The 15,663-nt window shown below is 32.2% G+C and overlaps 1 pseudogene; it reads right to left on the bottom strand.

Annotated features, from left to right (window-relative positions):
* Window positions 1–5,229: 5,229 nt before the first annotated feature.
* LOC118646803 lies at window positions 5,230–8,986 on the bottom strand (annotated as a pseudogene).
* Between the last annotated feature and the right edge of the window lie 6,677 nt (window positions 8,987–15,663).

The following is a 15,663-nucleotide window of genomic DNA, read 5'->3' as shown; positions in this document are numbered from 1 at the left end:
GCTGTTTAATTCTGACTGCATTTACTATGTAAAGATTATCTTTCTTATAAAATTATGTGATATTTACTACATGTTTACTTTAATAATTAAATAAATAAATAAATAAAACCAAAGTTGTATTTATTAATTAATTTAACACTAAAGTCATTTGTGTCGTAAAGATTCTAAATTAATAATCTCAGATCAGTCTTTCTATAATAGTATTGATTATATTACAATGTGAAATAATATTATTATTACCAAAATACCAAAAATAATATAGAATTATTATTATTTCTTAAGAGATATAAACGTATAAATCCTTTTTTGTAAAGATTTAATGATTGTATAGATCCATCAAAAATAAAAGATTAATTAGTAATTAATCTTTTACCTTTGATAGGTCTGTATTAATTAGTAATTAATCTTTTACTTTTGATGGGTCTGTATGATCATTAAATCTTTACAAAAAAGTATTTATACATTTATATCTTTTAAGAAATAATAATCAACCCATATTCTTGGTATTTTGGTAATAATAATATTATTCCCTATTGTAATATCGATACTATTACAAAAAGACTGATCTGAGATTATTAATTTGTGATCTTTACGATACAAGTTACTGTAAACTGACTTTGCTGTTTAACTCCAGTTGTATTTATTAATTGAATTATTAAAGTAAACACGCAGTAAAATTTTAATTATATTATACATAATTTTATGAAAAATATAATCTTTAGATAATAAATGTAGCCAGAGTTAAACAGCAACGTCAGTTTACAGTAACTTGTATCGTAAAGATTACAAATTAATAATCTCAGATCAGTTTTCCTGTAATAGTCGATATTACAATGTGAAATAATATTATTATCACCAAAATACCAAGAATAATATGAGATGATTATTATTTCTTAAAGGATACAAATGTATAAATACTTTTTTGTAAAGATTTAATGATCATACAGACCCATCAAAAGTAAAAGATTAATTACTAATTAATACAGACCTATCAAAGGTAAAAGATTAATTACTAATTAATCTTTTATTTTTGATGGATCTATACAATCATTAAATCTTTACAAAAAAGGATTTATACGTTTATATCTCTTAAGAAATAATAATTCTATATTATTTTTGGTATTTTGGTAATAATAATATTATTTCACATTGTAATATAATCAATACTATTATAGAAAGACTGATCCGAGATTATTAATTTAGAATCTTTACGACACAAATGACTTTAGTGTTAAATTAATTAATAAATACAATTTTGGTTTTATTTATTTATTTATTTAATTATTAAAGTAAACATGTAGTAAATATCACATAATTTTATAAGAAAGATAATCTTTACATAGTAAATGCAGTCAGAATTAAACAGCAAAGACAGTTTACAGTAACTCGTATTGTAAAGATCCTAAATTAATAATCTCATTAAAGTTTAATATTTAGCACTAACCTGCGTCTTGCTGACCTGTCATCTCCGCGAGATTATTTTGGTCTTTCATGCACCATCTGTCACAATCACGTTTCTGCACTACACGCATCCCATGCACGCCAAACCTATTAGAATGCGTTGGAGTGAGTAGGAGCATGTCGGAGCATGGCGACACTAGAATCCCTAGAATACAGAGTCTGGCCAATAGCCCCTCAAAATGGCGTACGTGCAGGAATAAAAAACAAACCTATAACTGTGATTGTCAGTGATTTCAGGAATTCCACGTATTTTCTTAACTTTTTTTGGTTGTAAAAAGGTAAATACATAATATATATAAAGTTAATTTAATTAAGCACTTTTTATTGAATGTATGTTTAAATGGTTTACATTAATAACTGCAAGGACGCCAAAACTTGCGTTAAGCAAACAAGCAGGTGATGAAAAAAAAAGAGAAACAATTCAATGACTCTATAGCATTTCTCGAATCTATTATAAAATTATTTAGAGAAATAAAAATTGGTTATCAACCCAAATTTAAGCCTGTGCAAAATGGTATTATGATTACCACAAGTTCTATTATTGAATTGACGAAATATTTAATACATAAACGGGAATTTTTATACGTATTAACTGGTCGATTAACACAGGATTGTGTTGAAAACGTTTTTTCTGCTATAAGAGCAAGACATGCAATTCCAAACGCATTACAGTTTAAGCAGAATCTAAAACTTCTTACAATATCAAAATATATGAAATCACTACGTACTTCAAATTATGATGAAGATGATGGTGAAATAATTGGCGATTTTCTAGATAATCCGACAACAATTATACAGTCTAAACAATGTGAAAAAGTAATTTCTATTAATCTTAACAACAATATTCAATTCGACAATATTGAAATGAATATATTGTACAGTATAGCAGGTTACATTATCACAAGTATTGTTAAATGCACAAAAACGTGTTCTGAATGTTTATATTCTATTGGATCAAAACATTATTTTCATAAAAAATATGCAAAATTAGTTCTTTTGAAATGCTTCCGTAAAAACACTATTTTTCGTCAATGAGGAAATGTTTAATTATTTTCTCAAGATGGAAATAATTATTTGTTTATACATATCATATTTAAAAAATACAAAATGCAATTTTCTTCGTTTTTATTTGGAAAAAATGAAAGATGTTTACTGTAACACAATAAAAGATTGCCACAATTTAAAATTAAAAATAATGAAACGTTTTATATTATATAGAATGCGTATATCGTGTGTAAAAACCAACTTAAAAAATAAAAATTATGGTAGCAAAACCATGGCAATGCATTCTTCCGTTCGTTAAAAACGTTATGTATAAGATATATATATATATATATATTTTTTTTTATATATGGATGTTGTACTTTCACGTTATATTCTATTACATATTTTTGTGTATTTACATATGTGCGTGTATTTTTAAATAAGTTTATAGCAATAAAAACGTTTTTCTGATTTATTATTTTACATTTATTAATATGCGACTTTTCTTTATTTTAAAAATTCCGCCATTTCCGCCATTTTGAGGGGCCCGTGAAACTGAACCAATAGAAAGAAATCTACGGAATGGCCAGACTCTGTATTCTAGGGACTCTAGGCGACACGAACAAACTATGAGTCAATTCATTGCGTGCTTACGATGAGCGTTGGGGCATTCGGGATTAGTTTTTGGTCGCCTTTCTTTGATGGCCGGCTTGTATGTTATTGCTGTCGTTTTTATTCTAGACAGCATTGCCGTAGTTTTAGTGCTGTTACGGCTAAAACACTCCATTGTAGATGGCCCTTTAAAGTTCGTTCTACATTAATCACAGTCGCCAGTTGCAATTTGCTACACCCAATGACTGTCGAGCTTTAACTAGAAACTAAGCGCTTATTGGATGTCGCAAGTCGCAACTGGCTGCTTGCAATGAATGTAAAGGTGCGAATTCATGCAGCGAGAAATCGCTGGCGACTTGGGAGAAGTGGGTGAAAATATAATATTAGAAAATTATAAAAAAATGACATTAAAAAATTTTTTTATCACATCTAACGTGTGCTTGATTTTTCTGTTACATTGTTTTTAATTAAGCGAAGCCTAATGTTACACATAAATGTTGCGAATGTTCTTAATATGTAAATTATTTTATTTTAAATTATACATATCCCACCAATAAATGAAAGCCTATAAATGAAAGATGGGGATGCAGATAATATAAATGTATAGTATTACAACATAGATAATATATATCATACATAATACACACATAGATACATAGATAATATAAATAAAACGTAGTATATAAGATAGTATTATTACTTTATAAATGCTATATACAATACATAAAAGTCAATTTTATTGAAAATTTATTTTAATTAAAAAAAAATTTTTTTTTTAGAAAATAAACAGCGTAGTTAAATGGAGGTATTTATGCTATAAAACTTTCGTATGAAACATTTTTTTATATTTTGTTTAGTTTACGAGATATATCGAGAAAAGGTAAAAATGTCTCAACCTTGGAAGGGTGGTTTCACTCCTTCAAACCGTTTATAAGACCAAACGGAAAATTTTTTTTTAATGAAACTTAGCATAAATGTAGAGGGGGTAAATACATTAATTTAGAAATGTTTTATTTTGGTTCAAAAACGGCTTGAAGGAGTGAAAACACGCTTCAAAGTTGAAACATTTTTGCGTTTTCTCGATATATCTCGTAAATTAAACAAAATAAAAAAAAATGTTTTATACAAAAGTTTTACGGCATAAATACCTCTATTCAACTATGTTATTTTTTTCCCCAAAAAATTTGTTTTTGAAAAGAAATTTTTTTAAAAAAATAAATAACATAGTTAAATAGAGGTATTTATACTGTAAAACTTTTATATGAAACATTTTTTAATACTTTGTTTAATTTACGAGATATATTGAGAAAAGGCAAAAACTCTAAATTTTTTAAGGGTGGTTTCAACCCTTTAAACCGTTTATAAGCACCAACTTATAATTTCTAAATTCATGTATTTACCCCCTCTACATTTATGCCAAGTTTCATTAAAATCAGAATTTTCGGGTTCGCGAGATTCCCTTGTAAGTTATAAATAAAACAATTTACCTGGCATATCAACTCCCAACAAATATTTCATTTTAAATAAAGTTCAACCAGACAAAAAAATTCAATGCATAATTAAGCTTCTGCAGATCATTCAAAAGTTCACAAACGTTGATGCAGTAAATACGAAGGACCAGTAAACAGTTCATGAACAGTGCTGTCAGTTAAAAATAAATTTGAATAAGCACTCTGATATTCAGTAGAATATTATATTAATAAATCTTTAATAGTCTATTTAAAAACTTATTGCTCTGAGATTTCTTGTTAAAAAAAAAAACAAAATTTTAATTTTTGCAGCTTGTTAATGTATTTGGATGCGACGTTCATTTTTAATTTTTTTTTAATTAGAATTATATTGAAAAATTAATGTAATCGAAATCATAGTGAAAGGAAACATCATGTTTCCTTCCACCATGGAATCGATTACATTAACTTTTCAATATAATTCTAATAAAAGAAGAAAAAGAAATTAAAAATGAACGTCACATTCGAATACATTTCCATGGTGGAAGAAAACATGGTATTTTCTTCCACCATGATCGATTTTATTTATGAAGTTATTTTTGTTCACCCGAATCGTGCAATAGGTTCGCGAATTCTCACAAACCTTACGTTTTACTCGCAAAAGGCGCACTTACTTAAATAATTATTATTTAAGGAAAAATTAAACATTTTATTATCAAAAAAATTATTTATCAGTTTAATTATTTTATTATTACATAAAACCAAAGAAAAAATTTCTTTTATTTCAATATTTAAATACTTTCTAAAACTAGTTCTTATATCGTATACGAATATTGGATAGATATTTTATTTTTGTTAGTACTGGTTAAAACATGACATTATATGATGTGATATAACTATAAAATACGATGTGATATGTTGTGATATGCGCTTTATAATGTTATGTGATAAAAAAATAAAATAATGTAATATTCCTATGTTTATTATTAACCTTGAATAAAAACAAGCAGTATATTTTCTATGTAATTAAGGAGTAATTTAATATAATAGCGTTACAATATTTAATCTATCACCCGCCATTGCCATGGGATGCTTCCTTCGTCTGAGACAAAATATTGAGCTAGATTTTCTTGTTGTCTCACAGCGGCAGCTGTGCCAATATTAGCACCAATTCGTCCCAAAGGATGCAACAAATTATTTTCTCCGACTATATCCCGCCAGCTTCTGGATATTATCTCACCATCATTAGTCTTAAAATCAACAATTCCATGCGGAAAGTACTGCTTATTATTTTCCGTCATGATAAAGTTATGTAAGCAAACAGTACCTTGAATAATAGCTTCCCCTGTACTCAACTTTACAGCTAATGGTCTTTGCAAAATTTTCCATCTCGCTACGAGAATACCGAAGGCATTCTCTACAATTCGGCGTGCTCGTGAGAGTCGATAATTAAATACCTTTGCTTCTATATTTAGCAAATTTCTTCTCGAAAATGGGCGCATCAAATATGTTTTCAAAAAGAAGCCTTCGTCACCGACAAGAGCAAATGGCTGTACACAATCAGTATACACAAAGAACAAGCTTCCGGTAGACATATGGTGTTTTGTTTCAATGCTTCCCGTAGTGCAGTTTTCGACCAAATTCCAGCATCATTCATAGAACCTGACAACAAACATTCGGACATTTTTTAAGCAAATACAGAATATTGTAGCGACATTGCGGCAATGTTGTAACATTGTAGCAACATTCTAACATTGCTGCAATGTTACTGCAATGTTCTGTATTTGCTGAGATATAATATCCATACATGTACCATTATCAGAAGTGATTAAAAATTTAAAATTGTGTTTAAACATTAAATAGTTTATTAGTTTTTTTTAGATTAATTTTGTTTTTTCAAAATTTTTTCACTAAATTATTTTTTATTGCTTTTGACAATAGTTCTTTTAAATTCCCTTAAGTTCTTCAAGTTTAATGTCACTGTAGTGAACAGTTTAAACTTACCATAATCTCCAATATCGACCCAGATAAAACGGTAGTTAGCATTAACAATTGCCATTAAGATTATGCTGAAGAAACCTTTATAGTTGTGAAATGCACTACCGGAATGGGGCGGAGCCTGGATATTACAGTGTTTTCCATTAATTGCTCCCACGCAATTGGGAAAATTTCATTTATCATAAAATTCAGCAGCAATGCGTAACCATTTATTCTCATTTTGAGGACATATCAGGTATCGAGGTTGCAATACATTCCATATTGCTTTACACACTTCGGGAAATATGGTATACACCGTGTACCATATTTAGTCAACTCTGCATTGGAAAGAACTTCACATTGGAAAGTCAACTCTGTATACTATACAGAGTTGACTTTCCAATGCGAAACCACAACGAAATTGTTCGAATGCTGTCTCCGTGAGCAAGGAAGCTGCAATATTGAATAATCATTTTCGAAACATATGATTAATAAATTTTTCGTTTTTCATAAAAATTAAAAAACCACGTGTTTGTGATATTTTTAGTTTTTGATTGTTACATTATTAGTATTATTTATTATATAAAAGTGAGTAATTCTAACCTTAACTTTGCAGCAAGACGAATTTCGGTTGAAATCGGTTCTCTCTGGCTAGTTTTCTGCAATTTCGGCTTTAACAAGTCGTGTAAATAATCAAATTGTTCTGCTGACATTATCATTTTGAACAATTCATAATGATCAGTTGTTTTAAGATATAAAAATAAATTTCTATAAGCACCCTGACTTTCTCGAATCTCACGAGAGATATGGGGTTTCACCATCGTCTTATACGCTTGGTTTTCAAAAGAAGCAATTTGATTTTTATTATTGCAATCCAAAGTATCAATAGATTGCCTAATGTCACAATTTCCGAATTCATTCTATACAACTTGGATCTTTACCATATCTACCAATATCTTCATCAACGAAATGATTAAGGCCTTCAAACTTTATGAAAAAGTACATTAGGGTCTCCTTAAAAGTTATTAAATATATTCTCTTTAAAATGTTATTTTATGATGATCGTCTATTCAAAATCCATACTTGGATGAGATAACCCAGAGAACATTATGACGTCTTAAAGACGTCTTATATTTCTATAAGACGTCTTATAAAACTATCAGGAAGACGTCTTTTAGACGTCTTTAAGACGTCTTATGACCCGATTTAAGACGTTTTTAAGACGTCTAAAAGACGTCTAATTTTTTTTATTTATGACGTTTTTGAGACGTCTTATATAAAAATTATTTTAGACATCCCTGGCGAAAAAATTTCTACAAAATTCTAAAAAACTACAAAAATTTACAAAAGTGTTCCAATTCTGGCATTTTTTTGTAGTTTTTACAGAAAAATGCTAAATTTGAAACACACTTTTGTAAATTTTTGTAGTTTTTTAGAATTTTATAGAAAATTTTTCCGCCAAGGATTCCAAAAGCTAGGTTTATTATTTTTTATTTTTTATTATTTTAAACAAAATACTTTATATTTATATTTCATTATTTTTATTTTATTATTAAGATAAGTTTTTTTATAAATAAAAAATTTTATATTATATATTTCAATTTTATTTCATGTTTTCGTGATTGGAAATTACAGAATTTTACAGAGATACTGGATTCAGTCACATATTTTACAGCAACTTTAGCGCAACACTATTATCGTCCGGTTTATTAATTGTCAAAAACTGTTGTCAGAAATGTTGTCAGAAAGGTTAATTATTTCCAATAACAGCCTACACACGCGATACGTACGAGAGTTAAAAAGTTGTGTTGTATTAACGTATCCACACTCGGCTGCGTTACACAGCAAACCGGGACAAAACGTCCTAACACACACGCGATACGTGCAAGAGTTTAAAAATTGATACGGGATAAGCACGTCGATCGACTTGATCGCATCACACGGCAGATTTGGTTATGTGCGTCATTCGACGTCTTAAAAACGTCTTTCTCAGACGTCGTAAAGACGTCTAAATGGCGTCTCAAAGAATATGTCTTAAAAAGACGTATTTTAGACGTCTTAAGAGAGATGTCTAAAATAAGACGATTTTAAGACGTCATAAAGACGTCTTTTGGTAAAGTCTCAAAGACGTCTTAAAGATGTCTTTTAGACATGCGTGTTGTTTGGGAATAATCTAGGTTAACACACGCCAGTTGCACTGAACCACGCGTCATCCTTCTTCCGACTTCCGAACTTGATTGCAGAACACAATTAAGTCGTAAATTTACCGACAAACGACAATGATACGACTACCTGCAACGACTTACGATATCCGACACGACTTACGACAGTTACGACATCCATTGTAGACCAGGCCTTAACGCTATATCCTGTCTAGTAGCATTACTCGGCTCGGAAATGTCAGAATCGAGATCGGCGTTCGCGGAAACCTTTACGAATTCGGTCAGATCATGATCCGCATGATTCTTTTGATCATAACCTAACAGAAGCTTTGATGGTGACATTTTTATAGACGAGTGATATGTATTATTGATTACATATTGAATAGAACTTAAATGCCGTTTCTAATCTCTGGCGTCTCTCAGAAATTTCCCTGCTCAAAAAATTCGATAGAATCAGATAAGAAAAAGTTCTATCTAATTGAATCGTGTTTTTGGTTCGTAAATATTAGATCGGTTATCTGAAATATACGATAGGCTTTCTATAATTCTGTATAGTATTTTTCATATAGTTACCTATCGGTTTTAATCAATTTCTATCGTTATGTTTTATATAAATTAATCGTATTCTATCGTGTTTTTGGTTCGTAAATATTAGATTAATTATCTGAAATATACGATAGGCTTTCTATATTTCTGTATCGTATTTTTCGTATAGATTACCTATCGTTTTTAATCAATTTCTATCGTCATGTTTTATATAAATTAATCGTATTCTATCGTGTTTTTGGTTCGCAAATATTAGATTGCTTATCTGAAACTTATGATAGACTTTTTATCTTTCTGTATCATATTTTTCGTATAGATTACCTATCGTAAATCTAGGTCAAAAAATGTAAACGTTTTACTTTTCTTGTACAGAATTGTTTACTCAATTAAAATGAGTAAATTATAAAAGTAATGTGGCAGTCATCTTCCACATCGTCCTCTCGTAGCGAAAGAAACTGATTATTGCTTGTCTTAATCGTGTTGCGGGTGGTCTTTATATAGCGGGTCGGCTGCATTTGACTCACGAGAGAGTAATCGCCTACCAGCCTATCGGCGGCGTCGCGTACTAACTAAAAAGTTGGATAGAAAATGATAGAAACATATAGAAATTTAATAGAAAATTTATAAAATTCTATCGTTCTTTATCGTATCTCAATTAAACGATTAAAACTTTATCTGAATATGGATACTTTCCTATATGATCTTACCTAATTATCTTACTGAATAGAAAAATTACGATTTAAAGTCTATACAAATTAATCTAAAATTGTCTCTATATGTTTCTATCAAACATATGTTATGGAACAATAATCGTTTTCTATCGTTGTCTTTATAATAGGAGATATTTCAAGGAGGAACAATTATCACAGGCACACAAAAAAAGTGATCCGGCGGACCAGACTAGTCAATCCTTATGTATTTTGACTCACTGAATCCGAATTCAAGGTCAGAATTACTAAATTTGCTCATTTTTTCTAACCTCAAAAAAACTTTTTTTTAATGTTGGTCCGGCGGACCAAAGTAGTCTATTCTTATGTATTTTGACCCGCTGAATCCAAATCCAAGGTCAGAATTATTAAATTTGCTCATTTTTTCTAACCTCAAAAAAAATTTTTTTTAATGTTGGTCTGGCGGACCAGAGTAGTATATCCTTATGTATTTTGACCCGCTGAATCGAAATTCAAGGTCAGAATTGCTGAATTGGCTTATTTTTTTCTAACCTCAAAAAAACACCTTGTAAAAGCAGCTTAGATCTTAAATGTATAATTCGGAGCGTGCAAGCTTGCGTAAGCACATTATCCGGGGAAAATTCAATACTTATGCCAGGTGTGTCGGTAATTCTTTTCCGGTTTTTTCCCTAAAGAAAACACGTTACTTACAATGGATAGTTAAAATTTACTTATTCAAAGTATTGGCCATTTGATTCTATACATTTTGTCCATCTCTCAGGCAATTTATGGATGCCATTCCAAAAAAACAGTTTCTCTTTTGAGCTAAACCATTCATCGAGCCATTTTTTAACTTCTTCGAAATCGGCGAAGTGCTGCTCTGCAAGCGCGTGCCCCATCGATGCGAAAAGGTGGTAGTCGGATGGAGCCAGGTCTGGAGAGTACGGCGGGTGCGATAAAACTTCCCATCCAAGTGATTTCAACATTTTTTTGACTGGTTTTGCTGTATGAGACGGCGCGTTGTCATGCTGCAAAATCACTTTATCATGTCTTTGAGCGTATTGTGGACGTTTTTCGATCAATGCACAGTTCAAATTGATCATTTATTGTCGGTAGCGATCAGTATTAACTGTTTCTCCAGGTTTCAACAGTTCATAATATACGACACCAACCTGGTTCCACCAGACACAGAGCATGGTCTTGCGACCAAAGCGATTTGGCCTTGCAGTCGATGGGCCGGCTTCGCCAGGTGATAACCATGATTTTTTTCGCTTGGGATTTTCGAAATAAATCCATTTTTCACCACCCGTTACTATTCGATGCAGAAATGACTTCCTTTCATACCTTTGAAGCAGCATTTCACTGACGATTTTTCGATTTTCCAATTGCCTGTCATTCAATTCATGTGGCACCCATTTTCCCATCTTTTGGATCTTTCCCATCGCTTGTAATCGTTCACAAATTGCTACTCGGCTCACATTCAACTTTTCTGCTAATTGTTTTTGAGTTTGTGTTGAGTCTTCATCCAATAACTCCTGCAATTCCGCATCTTCAAACGTTTTCGGCCTACCAGGACGTTCTTTGTCTTGAACGTTGAAATCACCACATTTGAATTGTCGAAACCACGTTTCACATGTTCTTATGGTTGGAGCATGCTTACCGTAAGTCTCTACTAGCAAACGATGACTTTCAGCGGCTTTTTTCTTTTGATGAAACAAGAAAAGTAATGCGTGCCGCAAATGCACGTTTTCAGGCACAAAACTCGACATTTTCAAAAAATTATAAATCTATAACGCTGTTATTTTGGCGGAACGTAACTTGTGTAGTTTTAAGGTTAATGTCAGTAGAATAAAATGACATATGTATCAAATCATAACATTTCATACTTCTGACTAGTGACATCTGTTTAAAATGACATATGTATCAAATCATAACATTTCATACTTATGACTAGTGACATCTGTTGACAAAAACCGGAAAGGAATTACCGACACACCTGATAAGAAGTCTGAGCTTCTGTGAATGAATAGTGTAGAAAATTCACTCCCTTTTCCTATTATAATTAACTCTTTTATTCTGACCTTGGATTTGGATTCAGCGGGTCAAAATACATAAGGATTGACTGATTATGTAGTCTGGTCCGCCAGACCAACATTAAAAAAAAATTTTTTTTGAGGTTAGGAAATGCAAGCTAAGAATGCAAGCTAAGAAAGCAAGGAAATGCAAGCTTTTTTTTGTGTGTCTGTGTTATTTTATAATTCCGCCGGACAGAACATTCTTTATGGTATCCGAATTAAACGATTAAAACTTTATCTGAATATGGATACTTTTCTATATTATCTTATCTGGTTATCTTATTGAATAAAAAAATTACGACTTAAAGTCTATATAAATTATTCAGATAAAGTTTTAATCGTTTGATTCAGACACGATAAAGAATGATAAAATGTTATGTTCGGCAAAATTGCGAAATAATTTTTCCCTGTTTAAAATATCTCCAATTATATAGACAATGATAGAAAATTATTATAGTATATAACATATTTTTAATAAAAACGTATAGGGACAATTTCAGATTAATTTATATAGACTTTACGTCATAATTTTTATATTCAGTAAGATAGCCAGATAAATTGTATAGGAAAGTACTCATATTCAGATAAAGATTTAATCGTTTAATTTAGGTACGATAAAATACGATAGAACTTTATGTCCGTCGAAATGGTAATATATTTGATAGAAACATATAGGAACAATTTCAGATTAATTCATATAGAGTTTTATAGACCTTGAATCGTAAATTTCATATTTAGTACGATAAGTAGATAAGATCATATAGAAAAATAATCGTATTTAGATAAAGTTTTAATCGTTTACTTCAGATACGATAAGAAACGATAGAATTTTATGTCCGCCGAAATTGGAATACATCTGATAGAAACGTATAGGAACAATTTCAGATTAATTCATATAGAGTCTTATAGACCTTGAATCGTAAATTTCATATTCAAAACGATAAGTAGATAGGATCATATATAAAAGTAGTCGTATTCAGATAAAGTTTTAATCGTTTATTTCAGATACGATAAGAAACGATAGAACTTTATGTCCGCCGAAATTGAAATACATCTGATAGAAACGTATAGGAACAATTTCAGATTAATTCATATAGAGTCTTATAGACCTTGAATCGTGATTTTCATATTCAGTACGATAAGTAGATAGGATCATATAGAAAAGTAGTCGTATTCAGATAAAGTTTTAATCGTTTATTTCAGATACGATAAGAAACGATAGAATTTTATAACTTTTCTATCTGGCAGGAAATCTAGAGTCCGATAGAAACGATAGATTCAGATAAAATCATATTAAATTTCTATCAAATTTCTATATGTTTGTATCAGTTTCTATCGTACTTTTTGAACAGAGTTTGTCAACGAGCTTTTTAAAAATCGATTTATGCGTTCGACAATGCCGTTGGCCCACGGGGCCGCCACCGCAACTTTTCGGTGCTTAATGCTAAAGCTCTCGATGAATTCTACGAATTCTTTCGACGTAAATCCGGTGCCCCTGTCCGAGACTACACACGACAGTTTACCAAACGTGTCAAATACAATTCTCAAATGATCCACCGCTTCTTTGGAATTAGTACTACGGGTTGGCAACAGCCACGTAAAGCGTGTAAACGTATCTACTACTACCAATACATATTTATATTTATCTATCGATTCTTCTAAAGGCCCAAAGTGGTCTATATGTATTATTTCTAACGCACTCTTTGGTAAATCATATAAGCTAGTCTCAAATTCAAACCGTCGAGGGCAGTCATCGGACATGAGACAGGTCAGACAATTTTCGACGTAATCATTTATTCTTTTCCTCATGTGAGGAAACCAGAAATTCTTTCGAATTCCCACGTACACTTTCTTTGCACGACAATGCGCTATGTCGTCATGGTGGGCCCGTACCATCGCGGTTACCATACATTCGGGCACAACGAAAGCTAAACTATCTTCGCATCTGCGATACAATAACCCGTCTATCAACTCGAATTTCTTCTTTTCCGTACCTAACTCGATTTCTCTGCTAATCTCCGCAATTCTCGCGTCGGCTAACTGCCGAAATTCGAGCTCGCGTTCTAGCGGGAGCGCATTCACGTATGCTACGCTCCTGCGCTCAGCGCGTCTACGTGAGTCATACGCTGACCCGAACGATGTGTCATCGCAAAATCGTAATTTTGCAAAGACAATACCCAGCGCGCAATCCTGGGATTAAGACTTGCTTTATTGACGGCGTAGACCAGGGCATTACAATCAGTGACTATTACAAATTTAATTCCGTAAATGTATATGTGGAAGCGCTCAACGGCGCGCACAATGGCTAACATTTCCAACTCGTAGCTATGATAATTCTTTTCAGATTGATTTGTCGTCTGACTGAAATACGCTACTGGCCCCCACGTCTTTTCCTTTTGTTTTTGAAGCAAGATTGCCCCTAGTCCCTGAGCGCTTGCATCAGTGTGGAGTTCAGTCTCCGCCTCCGGATCGTACAAATGCAAAACTGGTGAAGCCGTGAGCTCACCCTTCAACAATTCAAATGCGTTCACGCAGGCGCGATCGAATTCGAAGACGGTCTCTTTTTTCAGAAGTTCCCTTAATGGTTTACTTTTACTCGCGAAATCTTGGATAAATTTGCGGAAGTATCCCGCCAACCCTAAAAATCTGCGTACTTCATGTACGTTGCGCGGTTTCGCAAATCTTCTAATAGCCTCAGTGTGGCGAGGACTCAAGGTGATCTCTCCGTCAGTTATGACGTACCCCAAGAATTCTATCTTTCTCCGGAGAAATAAGCATTACCCGTAATTTAACTGAAACTCGTATTTCTTCAAAATTTCCAACACGTCATTCAATATTTGTAGGTTCTCGTCGACCGTCCTAGTTGCGATAAGTATATCGTCCATGTATACTAAAATTTTATCAGCTCTAATTAATGAACTTAAAATTTGAACGAGCCGCTTCTGGAATTCCGCGAGCGCTTCCGAATATCCAAAGGGCAATTTTACATACTCGAACTGGCCATCCGGTGTGGCGAAAAAAAAATATTTTGCATGTTCCTCTTTTACTTTAATCTGATGGAATCCATCTTTTAAATCTAATAACGTGAAAACTGATTTTCCATATAATCGTGACAAGCAATCTTCGATCAAAGGAAACGGATATTTTTGTTTTTCGACTCTGTTCAAAGGCAATTTTGCCTCAAATCAACGCACAGACGGATTCGTCTCTCTTTCTTACCGGAATCACGCACGCACAATACGGAGACGTGCTCGGTCGAATTATATTTTGTTTCAACAAATCATCCGTTATTTCTCGTAATTGTAACCGTTCCGCATAAGCAAAGTGTCTTGGAGCGTAAGCAAAAACAGAGGGATCCTTGAGTTTAACCTCAACCGCGTATTCATCATCGGCTGTTGCCAAGGCCCTATCACGCACCCCGAGTATGACATTTCTCAGCTGCTCACGATCGTCTTCGAAATCGACATGTATTTCGCTCATAATTGTCTCGAGATTTTCTTTGTCCGCTTCACCCAAATACATACACAGTGGTAGCTGCGAAAACAATTCCGATCGCTCGTCCTTCCTCTCGGACGACGGTTTATAAATCAAAGTTAACTTCTCCGCTACAATAAATTCACGTCCCAAAATTATGTCGGTTTCAAATACGCTTTCCGATAACACATACAAAACGATTTCTACAGATTCCTGAGCTAACTGTCTTACTTTCGCAATTACTTTTATTACGCCT

This window comes from Monomorium pharaonis, chromosome 8, assembly GCF_013373865.1.
Source record: "Monomorium pharaonis isolate MP-MQ-018 chromosome 8, ASM1337386v2, whole genome shotgun sequence".
Taxonomy (NCBI): Eukaryota; Metazoa; Arthropoda; class Insecta; order Hymenoptera; family Formicidae; genus Monomorium; species Monomorium pharaonis.
This window is presented reverse-complemented; position numbering and strand designations above follow the sequence as displayed.